The sequence below is a fragment of the Apodemus sylvaticus genome, chromosome 17 (assembly GCF_947179515.1).
Source record: "Apodemus sylvaticus chromosome 17, mApoSyl1.1, whole genome shotgun sequence".
In the NCBI taxonomy this organism is placed as follows: Eukaryota; Metazoa; Chordata; class Mammalia; order Rodentia; family Muridae; genus Apodemus; species Apodemus sylvaticus.
In genome coordinates, this window is record NC_067488.1 from 60,666,862 (window position 1) to 60,679,358 (window position 12,497).

General features: G+C 40.5%; 1 pseudogene; it reads left to right on the top strand.

Annotated features, from left to right (window-relative positions):
- The first annotated feature begins 9,292 nt into the window (after positions 1 to 9,292).
- On the top strand, positions 9,293 to 11,817 carry LOC127667373 (NADH dehydrogenase [ubiquinone] iron-sulfur protein 2, mitochondrial-like; annotated as a pseudogene).
- Positions 11,818 to 12,497: the final 680 nt, after the last annotated feature.

Consider the following 12,497-nt stretch of genomic DNA (forward strand, 5'->3'; position numbering starts at 1 on the left):
CTAAACAATCATTATCTGATTCAGATTAGCATGGGAATGAAGAAAATACTTTCGAGAAAAGTGGGCTGTTTCTAGGGCCAAGCAAGGCAGGGTTGAGTCCCTTACAGGTTGTTAATCAAAGTAAACTATTGAGAGGACTGAGACAGGCTGAGTCCATGACAGGCTTCAAACTGGCAGTTCAGGAGACTAGGCCTAGATCTCTGTTTCCCAGAACTGGGCACGTCCAGGTAAGTCAGTTACTGGGAAAACCCCAGGCCACGGGCAGCCAACTAGGAACTGTCCCATCATCAGAAGCTGCCCCACACCTGGCCTGAAGGAAGGGCAATGAGTCATCAATAGTTTCCAGGCTTCCCCAGCAATAGTTTCCAACCTCCCTCCACCCACTAGCCAAAATTCTGGAATGTTCCCAGAGCCCTAGCCAACCCCAAAGACTCCTACACCCCTAGAGATTGAGCCAACCAATTAAGGTAAAGGTCACCTACCTCTCCACGGAGTTCCCCTAATGTGCTTTAAATTGAGTCTGTGAGCTCACCTGGGAATGTCCATCTTGGTAAATGGTATACCCCCCACATGCTGGGCTTTTCCAAAATAAAATGCTCTTTGTTTCTTCATATTATCTCAGTCTGGGGTATCATTCTTCAGCAAATCGTGGACCCTTACACTATGTGCACAAACAAACCATGGCAGAAGAACGTAAGCTGTTGTGCAGATGTAGATACTGCAGTTGGACTCCCCATGACTCACTGTTTTCTGCATTGTATTCATAGTCTCCCCTTGCTACAAAGACAAGTCCCTAGGTGAGAGGTTTGTACCCACACTTTCAGGAGAGGAAAACGGTGAGCCTCAACCAAAAGATTTTATTGGAGCACCACTTAATACAGTTGTCCTACTTTTATAGACCTTTATGTCCCTGGTTCCATGCATATCTCTCCAAGAACCTTTCTTTCCTTTATTCAGGGGCCTCATTGGTGTGATTTCCATGATTATAGTTTCTGTGTTTGGGATAATGTTGTTGTCATTATTGATTGTAGTGGGGTATGCATGTGTGACTGCAGGTGTCTGGGGGGGGGCACACAGAACCCAGGTCTCCTACCTGCTAAGCATGTTTCCAGTTACTAAGCTGTTTCCTGAGCCTTGTTAATGACAATTGAGTCTTAAAGTCTTTCTGCTAACTGGGGCATAAACTGACATAACCACTGTAGAGTTAGGACAAAAGGAAAGTCACATTTAAGATTTTCCTGCCTTATGATGGCATGACTTTAGAATGCTTGTAACTATAGGAAAACTGAGCTTTCCAGGATGAATGAATGACCTTTTAGCAAACAACCCCACACACCTCTGTTAGTTCTCACATAAGTCTTTGCTCCACAAGATTTACTGCAAAGACTGCTTAGCTCTGGATCCCAGCTCTTTCTCAGCATCCCTCTGTCCCAGTCTCTAGCTTTCCTTACATTAGGATAGGATGTGTTGTTATATATCAGTTCTGTTCTAGCAATTCAAAGACAAGTGGGGGTTGGTGGTGGGAACTTCACAGTAGCCTAAGGGATAGTGTGGTCCAGTCTCTAGCCATAGAAGGCAGAAGAGGGAATCATGTCATATTGAGCATGCGAAGCCTTCTGCACTGCTCTTTATCATGGGCTTATCTTTGAACAGGTCTTCTTCAATCATCCCCATCAACCTTAACATTAAAATAAGGGAGTTTGGTTCTGGAGAGCCAGGACTGCCAATGGTAAAGCCAGGACTAAATCATGTTTCACCAGAGGTAGAATGCTCTGCCCTTTTCTGGAACCAGTCTAGATTTCTTCTTCAGTTTATATTTTTGCATATATCCTTCCTTTCTGTGGTTTGGGAAAGCTCTTCAATAGAATTCTCTAAATTGAATATCAGCAACTTTTGGGTCCAGAAATTCTACTTCTAGGTATTTGTTCAACAACATCAAAAGAATATCCAAGTAGGTCTAACAGGAGTTAACTATAAATATAGTTATGCTAACTTTACTATCTCCTAAGTGAAAATACATGCCCATTGATAGATCTCTATAGAATAACTGCAGAAGATACACTGATTGTGGCATATTCACAACATGGATACTATATAAAGGAATAACTAAGAAAAATCCATAAATTCATCCATCCAATTAAATGATACTATATGATATTGAGGTAAATAAGGGAACTTATACTTTATGGATTTAGTTTTTAAAAGTTCAAAACCAGGAAAACCTGACTTATGACTTTGCAGGATGAGAATAGACTTTGGGAAACAAAGGAAGGACAGGACAAATGCTAATGCTCTTGCATGTTTCCAAATATAATTTATTCCTACACATACTCTTTGTAATTTTGTAATCCACAAAGTTCAAAACCCAGGCTTTTTAAATAGCTCACTTGACAACAATATCTGACCCAAACTGAACTCATCTGGTGGCAAAGCCTGACCTTCACTGACTGAACTTATTTATAGACTTGTTTATGCCACTTGGGGTGAATATTCATAGATTCTTGTTGAAGGATTAATGTGTTTGCATATGGATGCCGCTGTAGAAACTATTGAGAATGTTAGGTTGAAATGCTGCAATTATCAATTCCATAGTAGATTTGGTCCTAAGTGTTCAATATACATTTTATGGTAAGTACAATAAAGGTTCCCTAAAGATATACAAACTTAAATCTATGAATACATCAAGTGACATCTCAAAAGAAATTTGGGTTGTAGATAGACTAAACCTATTCATGAGCTGACCTTGGGATAAAATATGATGATTGCTTACCTGGAGGGGTTCAGGTAATCCTAAAAGGACTTTTAAGTGTGAAAGAAATGTTAAAATATAAAAATTTAAAAAAAATACGGAAGAGATGGCAGTGTGAAAAAGACTCAGTTTACACTACCTCCTTTGAAGACAAAAAAGTAAGGAGTCCCTGAACGGTGATAAAGAAAAGACGGGGGATATTTTCTAAAACCTTTTTATTCCTCAATATTAGCCCAATCTGATCTACTTTTGTACATTTGACTTCCAAAAGTATACAATCATAATTTCTGTTGATTTAAGATACTACATTTGTGATAATTTATTATAGAAGTGATGAGAAAGCATGTATGTATATGCCATTAAATATGTGTGTGTTAGACATGCATCTATGCATATGCATGTGTCTTTTTATGGGTGTTTGTGTCTAATATCTGAATCATATAAGGAGAGAGAGAGAAAGAGAAAGAAAGAACTAGGAGTGATGTGGTCTTCATGAAACATCAAAGCCTTCCCAAAGCCTTCTAGTGCCACACCTCCTCCAACAAGTCACACCTCCTAATCCTCCCCAAATAGTCCTACAAAGTGTGGAGAGAATATTCACATATATGAGAATGCTAGGACTATTCTCATTCTAATCACCACAATAGAAATAAGCATCTTTTGCAGCTCATGAATTTGCTGGTCTTCTATGATACCATAGCTTCAAATTTCATGTCAGCTTCTTACAGGAAGGGATAGAAGCAAAAGGGTCATACTATATCATCTGCTAATGTACTGACCAGCAGAGATTGCACGGCTCAGTTCAAAGTCATGTGACAGAGAAGTGTGCACATCTATTATGAATTTGAGAGCAAAAGGGGAAGCATGGGTGGGGAAGAGAGAAAATGCTATAACTATATTATAATTTCAAAAGATTAAAAAATACTATAAAATAGTATAACAAAAACTTAAAAAAACCAAACAAACCCAACAAAATTAACCTATTGGCTGTTTACAGCAAGTGATTACTACAGCACAAATTACTCTGGGTCAGAGACTTGGGTGAGTAAAATTTTTTGCTTAGTTTGTAAAAGCTGACTACATAGGAAATCCAGGACATAGTAAGATATTGTTTTCCTAAAGGCAAATTAAACTGAAACAGGCTGAGAATACAGAAGAATAGCAGATTGAGCTCATAGTTTTAAATGATCTCAAGGCACGTTATTCATTTGGTTATAAAGTCTGGCAAAAATTCTTTGAAGGCAGGAGAGACTTTTAGAAACAGTATCAGCTCATATAGGAAGCTGAGTCCTTAAGTAACTCAAAAAGGAGACAGCAAGCTGCCATGTAGGAAGGAAGACAAGATGTTATAAAATAATAAAGAAAAGAGGGTTTCATATGATATGCAGAGAACTATTCAGGGGCAATCTCAAACCATCACATTAGAGAAATTCTTCTTAAAGACAACTGCTATAGTCAATATAAAAAGTCACATAAACCAAACCAAATCCCCAGACAATAATCACTCAAACTATTAGAAATATAGCTAGATTCATGGCATGACTCGTTGGTACAAACATTTTAGACTGATACTGATTTCAAAAATCTATAGGTAAAGTTATTACATCTTTATTAGAAACTATAAAAAAAAACCTACACTATAGTAAGGATAGTTTCTAGAGTAAGGCAGACAGTGCTCATAGGAGAAGCTTGAAGAATCATGGACCAAAGAAATTGTTCTGCCCCTGCCCAAGTTTGTTTAGTTTTTAAAAGAGCTGATACCTTTTTCTAAAAGCCTCTCTTGCCTTCAAAGAACTTAAAGAAAAACCAGTCTTTTAAGACTGTTCTTGCCTGCACTCTATTTTCTTCTTTGTTGTCTCTCACAAAAGATTCACTAAGAGCTTAAGACAAAGGAAGGGGCAGTATCTCAATAAACAATTCTCAAAAATGGGGAAAGGGACTTGCATCCAAAAATGTACTTAAAGAATGAGACATGCATAGAAGACAATCTTGACCAGCCTCCCACTCCAAACCATTGTGCACATAGGGGGACACGAAGCTTGAGTGAAGAGGGACCCGAGTTTGACTTAAGTGAAGAAGATGAGAAATAAGACTTTCGTGGGGTGTTCTTGGCACCTGAAGCAAGAACATCTTCTAGCAAGAGCCATGACTTTTGGGCTGCATTTCTTCCAAGAAGACTCCATGTTGAACTGAGGCCCGGTAAGCCACTTGGGAGCCTTTCTAGAGATGGAGTTGTTCTCAAAGTTCACATTCTGTATCCATACTAGCCACATCTGAGCCAGCCTACTATCCAGTTTCTTTTATCCCAGAAAGTCCTTTCTGAAGACCATCCACAGGTCCATGTACTGTACGCCTGCCATATTTACTCTGCCTTCAGCTCACTCCCAGAATTCTAGCTGCACTCTAAAACTAACATAGGATTTTGGTAAGTGGGATTAGATAAACTCAACTGTTGTGAACTTTCATTACTCTTATGTCCAGTGTGGTTGTTTTTTGGGAGGTTCTGTCCATGCAGATGTGGATGCTTGGAGTCAACCATCAGACTGAGCTCGGGGACCCCGGTGGGGGAGCTGGTGGAGGGACTGGAGGAGCTAAGGAGTATTGCAACCCCATAGGAAGAACAATGTTGCCTGTCCGGACCACCAAGTGCTCCTAGGGACTAGGCCACCAACCAAGGAATGTACAGGAGGGATTCATGGCTCCAGATACATTTGTCGCAGAGGATGGTTTTGTATGACATTAATGAGAGCGCAAGCCCTTGGTCCTGGGGAGGTTTGAAGCCCCAGTGTAGGAGGATGCTTGAGTGGTGGGGCAGAATTGGGTGGGTGGTTAGAAAGCATCCTCATAGAGGCAAAGGGGAGGGAGGAGAGGGCAGATGTGGGATGGGAGGTTTGTGGTGTGGAGGGGTAACCGGGAAGTTGGAGATCATTTGAGATGTAAAAAAATGAAATGATTAATCAAACAAAACAAACAAACAAAGAAACAAAAAGATTAACATGTCTTCCTCACAAGCAAACTTCTGGCCCACTACATGAGTAATTTACTACCAAACAAAGGGCTAAGATCCTCACAAAAAGAGATCTGTCTTGACTCTGCTCTGCCAAAACAGCTATAGAACTATAAAGCTCAGCAAGTATCACCTCCCCAACCCTGTCCCCAAGCTCCCCAAATCACCCGTTTCAGTCACTTGTCAAATGTGCCAATTCCTCTTCATTCACACTCTGGGCTCTTTTTCCTGCTCCTCTCTCTAAGGATGGAAAAATTGCTACATATATCAGAGCAGACATGGTGGTTAGCCAACTCTACATCACACATGGTCCTGAGACTTATATGTAGGTGTTTGGGGATGGTCCATTTAATCTATTCTGTGTTGCTGTTACTACAGTCACATCTTGGTGGCAGGGGACTTCACCAACTCCTTCAGAAAAAAAAATTTTGAGTGGCTTCTTATGTGGGACACATTGTTCTGAATATTCATGGTATAACATTGATTTCTTTTCTAAAAATAAAAACGTCTGTGTTCTCTTGGAGCTTGCATGATGACGGACACTGCTTCTAGTTAAGTCAGCGAACTGTTATAATCCAATAGTCGTCTGTGACACACGCAATAAAGAAGATGGGTTAAGTAGATTTGTGAGGAGATTGAAAAAGGCCATTTGAAAATAGTATTCAGAGAAGCCTCTTGTAGGATGTTATTACTGAATATAGTGCTGAAAAGAAGGAGGAATTTTGCCTTATAAATATCCAAGAGTTTGGGGAGGACTCAAGAGACAATTGATCCTTGAATTATAGGCATTGATTTGGGAATAGAGCAGGTGATTTCCCATGTGTCCTGAATGTCTGGAGGAGTGAGAGAATAAAATGACTGAAATCACATGGAAAGAGTAATGAGCCCAGTCAGGTACGACTTTGGATGCTATAGGGAAGAGACTGGATTGACCTCACTCCCTGGCCTTACTCCCCTCTCTCTCAGTTGAGAGCAGAGCTCATCATGAGCGTGTTATTAAAATTTAGGGTTATGTGTGCCCCTCTGGTGTTTATGTATGTGGGGGTCATTTGGAGGTTGCAGCAGTATTGGCCAGGCCTGTGGCTGAGGCAGGGGCAATGAGATGTGGTCCCCCCGGGAGAATGAAGCCCATAGAGGCTTCACCTCATGTAACACCAAATTGGTCTGCTGAATTAAAATGTAGTGATCATTTATGATATGACTTGACAGAGGAGACACCTCTTCCTTAATTAAAATAGCAAATAACTCGTGAAGAGCCTTAGGTAATCAAGCATTTACTTTTCATTTTGCATCCAGGATTCTGGAGCAGGATTTTTAGGTTTTATGTGTTTTACAAGTCTGTGTTAGTCCCGGGCACCAACTCATTAGACAGTCAGATTTAAGCTTATTTTTTTCCCCCTAGTTCGTGGCACCCTTGCCAGTTGGCCTCATAGTAAAGCTCAAGCTCATTCTTTTTTTTCTTTTCAAAACCTGGTGCTGGGACACTGTTGGGCAACTGTCTCTTGCTGGTTGTCACCAGGAATAGCAAAGACAAAGCTGGCCCACTATTGTAAGCATCATGACCATTGAGGAGATCTTCCTACTTTTTGAATACTTTTTCCTGAGAGAGGAAGGATGTGAGAGATCAGAGTACAGTACCCAAAATGTATCCTTTGACAACGGGGTTATTTTAGTTGATTTCTTTTCTTTTCCTTCTTTCTTTCCTTCCTTCCTTCCTTCCTTCCTTCCTTCCTTCCTTCCTTCCTTCCTTCTTTTCTTTATTCTCATTATCTCTTTAAAAAAAAAAACTCTGAGCGCAGAGAGGCACTTATCTTCTGGAGGGGTAGCTGGTTCTAAACTTGGAAAAAGAACTGAATCACAAGACACTTTTATCAAAGGAGAAAGTCTTGACTTAGATGTACAGAACAAGGGCTATTCATTCATAGTGCTACATGGGTGGAGTGTTAAGTTTTCTCTCTGATGCTTAATCTATCCTTGGGGACTTTCCATATATCTGTCTATATATCTACATATATACCTATGTGTCTAGTTTCTCTCTCTTTCTCTCTCTCTTTCTCTCTCTCTCTCTCTCTCTCTCTCTCTATATATATATATATATATATATACACACACACACACACACACACACACACACATGACACCACCTGGAGTAGTTGGGGGAACTGGGTGGGAGAGGGGATAGAAAGGGGAATGAGGTAAAGATCAGGTATTGGGAGGAGGAGAGCTGGGAGAGATGACAGAAATCATGGGGTATAGTTCTGGGACAGGGAATACCATATATATATAATATACTTGGAGATGCAGCCTTGTTGGAGTGGGTGTGTCACAGTAGAACTGGACTTTAATGCCCTAATCCTAGCTGACCGGCAAAGAGTGTTCTATTAACAGCCTTCAGATGAAGTTGTAGAACTCTCAGCTCCTCCTGCACCATGCCTGCCTGGATGCTGCCATGGTCCCTGAAGATAATGGACTGAACCTGTAAGCCAGCCCAATTAAATGTTGTTCTTATAAAAGTTGCCTTGGTCATGGTGTCTGTTCACAGCAGGAAAACCCTAACTAAGATATAGAAATATACATATATATCTATATCTTAGGTAGGGGAGGGAAGGAATACGTTTTTAATAATATTATAATCTCAAAAATAAAATTAATGGATGAATTCTTCAATAACTGAAGCACAGCGGGAAAATGAAAGAATGGAGAGAACTCTCACCCGGACTCACCTCCAGGATTCCTAGGGGAACCATGGAAGCTGGCAGAACCGCCATAGAGAAGACAGTCTTTTAATCCACAAAAGGTCACAACCTCATCAGGTGCTGTAAGCAGTGCAAGTAACTAATGTCTGTAACGGATTCCGTCACCCTAGTACACACTTCCGTTCTTCAGAGTCATAGCTAAACTCTTGTTTTAAAGGTAAAATAATGCTTTAATACCTATATTCCCATGCAGTGCTTGCCAAGATTACCTTTCTTTGGGTGTTCAGCTCTAATTTCTCAATGTGTGGCATCTTCCGTGTGACCTTAAGAACAGGACGTCATTTTTCATAGACCTCAGCTTTAAAGGTTTTGTTTTGCCTCAGCCTCTCTCTGGTGAGAATGTGGTGGCTATTTCCAGTGCTCAGAACAACCCAGGGCACGTATGTGGCTGGCTTTTGTCACTGTCGATATTTTTCTCTTTAACACATGTGTTAGGTATAATAAGGAAGGATCTGAAAATGTCGTTTTAAGAGAGAGATGGAGGGGTATACTGTAACAGGCTTTACAATAAGACATAACGGGGAGGCTGTGGCAGAAAATATTGAAGGAAATCAATGAAAAGGGCAAAAAGGGGGGTCACAGATGAGAGGACTTCTCATCGGTTTTATCACTCCCTTTTTGTCAGTATGGCACATGTCTTATTTCTAGGTGGAGCCCTCCACCTAACTCACATTTCAGCCAACACATGACATTGTACAAAAATACACCAAGATGTCAAAAAAAAAAAAAAAACCTAGTCTCAGAAAATGGTTACTTCATACATCCTGCAGCTCAGTAAAGATGGCGGTCCTGAACTGCCTCCACACCATCGGGACCCAGGTGCTGTGACCAGGATATGGGATCCGCCTGCCAAATCAACCCAGCAGAGGTGCTCCGCAATGGCACCCAGATGTGGAATGGGAAGAGCAGTTTTCAGGACCTGTCATGTACCTCTCCAAGGAAGCAGCCCATAGACACGTCCTCCTTGGAATGAAGTGGACATTTCAATGGGAAAAATGGCGACCAATGTGGCCCTGAACATTGGGCCCCAGACTCCAGCAGTCCATCGGAGTCCTGAGACTGGCCATGGAACTGAGAGGAGAGATGGTACAGAAGTATGACCCTAAAGTTGATCTCCTGCACTGAAAAGCTCATTGAACGCAATACCTGTTTGACAGCCCTTCACTACTTTGACCAGTTCTACTATGTGCCCACAATGTGTAATGAACAGGCTATTCATTGGCTGTGGAGAACTTGCTAAACATCCAGCCTCCTCCCCAAGCACAGTGGCTCTGAGTGATGTTTGGAGAGATCAGATGAATTTCCATATCTTGGTGTGACTACACATGCTTTAGACACTAGTGCTGCTACCTAGTCCTGCTATGTGGAAGGGGCAGTGTGACACAGTTCCCACTCCTGTAGCAGAGGAACTACTAAGGCTTGGGCCAGTGTTGTCGGTTGCTATGGGCGTGGGGCTTGTTTGTATAATAATGTATGTAATTTACTTTATGTTCCTCTTTTGAGAGATATTCTCCCTGCCAAAGTTACAGGGAATGTCCTCTCTACCACACTTAATGACTCCATGATAATCAGAGACAGAGTCAGGGAGGAGAGGGTGTGTCTAATATCCTTAGCAAAATAGTAAAGGCTATGGGAAAGAACTCTGAAAACATGAGTTCAAGAATGTATAACTTCTCAACTTTTCAAAACATAAGGAAGCAATATGAATTATATGAGAGGCTTCATAGACCTAAAAGAATAGAGACAGCTGCACTATGAGGCAACTTGTCAGAAAGATATTACTGAAGGAGATAAAGAGATTTGGGGAGTGGTGATCTCCGGGCAAGATCCCACTCAGCTAAGTTTATTGTTTGTGCTTACAAAAGCAGGCATATCTCTGAATGCATTGCTATGTTAAAATATATATACTGGCTGTCCTTTTCTAAGAATCAAGAGGCTAAGGACATAAAATGCTGATTCATGGAATAGTCAAAAAGGAACCTAGGGTAAACTATTGAATTGAAATATAAATAAAAGTCTGGGCTTTGATCTGCAAGAGAAGGCTACTCAGAGAGAACTGCTTAGAGAGTGAATATAGAAATTTTAGATTTTTTTCTATCAGGATTTCTGATTTTGGTCAGAAAATCCAAGATTTTTTTTTTTTTTTTTTTTTTTTTTTTTTTTTTTTACCAGCAACGTTTCTGACTTTTAATTGGAAAATGTAAGAATTTTTTTCTAGCATCTTTCTAACTTTGGTTGGAAAACCCATACACTATCCATAGAGCTTTTATTATTTTTTTTCTTGCAAAATAGGGCTCTCTCAAGCAAAGAGCTGTCTCAGATCTCTGGCAGGCTGACTTGAGCAGAACACAAGACTGTCAGCTTGTACCCATGATTGACTTCAAGTTGTACTTTCACTGCTCCCAAATACCCCTTCCTCAGGACACCCAACTAAGCTGAGACTGGTCCTTGGCAGGTGTTATAACTCTTTTCTTCTGATGTTTGAAGAAAGAGAGAAGATTTGGTGTTTGGAGCCTAAATGCATGCTGCTTGTATCTGACCAGGAGGCGTGCACTAGGACCTACCTCTTAGTTTTATGGATGACATGTAAGACTTTTCCAAGAACTTCTCCTTCAGAATGCTGAGGTAGAGGAGATGCTGACACACAAAAGGATCTGGCAAAATAGAGTTGACATTGGGGTTGCATCAGCAGAAGACTGACTTACCTCTGGATTTGCAGTGTTACTCAGGCATCCTGTGGGAGCTTGGCATAGAAGACCCAGCTCTATGATGTTTATGACCATGTTGAGTTTGATGTTTCTACTGGTTGTTGAGGGGACTGCAATGACAGGTACTTGTATTGTGTGGAAGAGATAAGCCAAGTCAATTACTTCAAATCATGGGAATATGTCTGAACAAGATGCCTCCAGGGGAGAACAAGGTTGATGGTGTTAAAGTGTCTCCACTTAAATGAGCAGAGATGAAGACTTCCATGGAGTCGCTAATTTATCACTTTAAACTGTAAACTGAGGGCTACCAAGTTCCTCCAGGAGCCTCATAAACTGCCCCTGAAGCTCCCAATGGAGACTTTGAGGGTATATTTTGTGCCTGATGGTAACAGCTGCCCTTACTGGTGTAAGATCAAGGTTTTACCCGTTTTGCTGGTTTGGACAAGATATCTAAGGGATATGTGTTAGTAGATGTTGTTAGCCATCAGAGGCACCCAGAATATTGTTTGGAGAAATGGACCCATAAGCAAAAGCACAGCTTTTGATCTCCCTTGCCGGTCAGCTTCCTCTTGCAGGCCTGTCCCTTGTGGAAAATGATGCTGTGTGTCTCTGGGTGTATAAACAAACATACATGTACATATTAGCTAAGCTGTACAGAATTTCTGTGCATGTACGAGAAAAGAAGAAGTTGTATTAAATTAGTCATCTTTTGCCTCACCCATAAAAAACAGAAAGAAAGAAAATGGTTTAGCAGTGTCAAGGTAGGTTTTTTTTTAATATTCAAATAGACTGTTCACTTTTTATAGTTCCCAGGATCTAAATACTGAATATTCATCTAGGAAGCTGACAGAGCAGCCTAATCTTTTTCATGTTGTTTTACTAATCAATCTCATTGTGATATTTATAACTATACTAAATGAGAATGAGACTTTGATTTTTCTTGTCTTTGTGTCTGACTCCCTTGAATGGAACAAAATGGATTTCCCTAAGCAATGGTTACATTACACATTTGATGGTGTTTCCTATGGCATTTTCTTTCTTTCTTTCCTTCCTTTCTTTCTTTCTTTTTTCTTTTTTGTCTTTACAAAGATAACATGTTTCAACTGTAAAGTACTGCTGAAAAAATTATATTAGTGAAGGATGTTAAATAATATCTAAACAATTATGGCTCAGATACTAAATAAATGCCCAAACAAATAAAGAGACAGCTTCACACCTGGATCATGGTCACAAAGTGCCCCTGACCTTGATCTCTGAATCTGAGACTACTTTGGTCT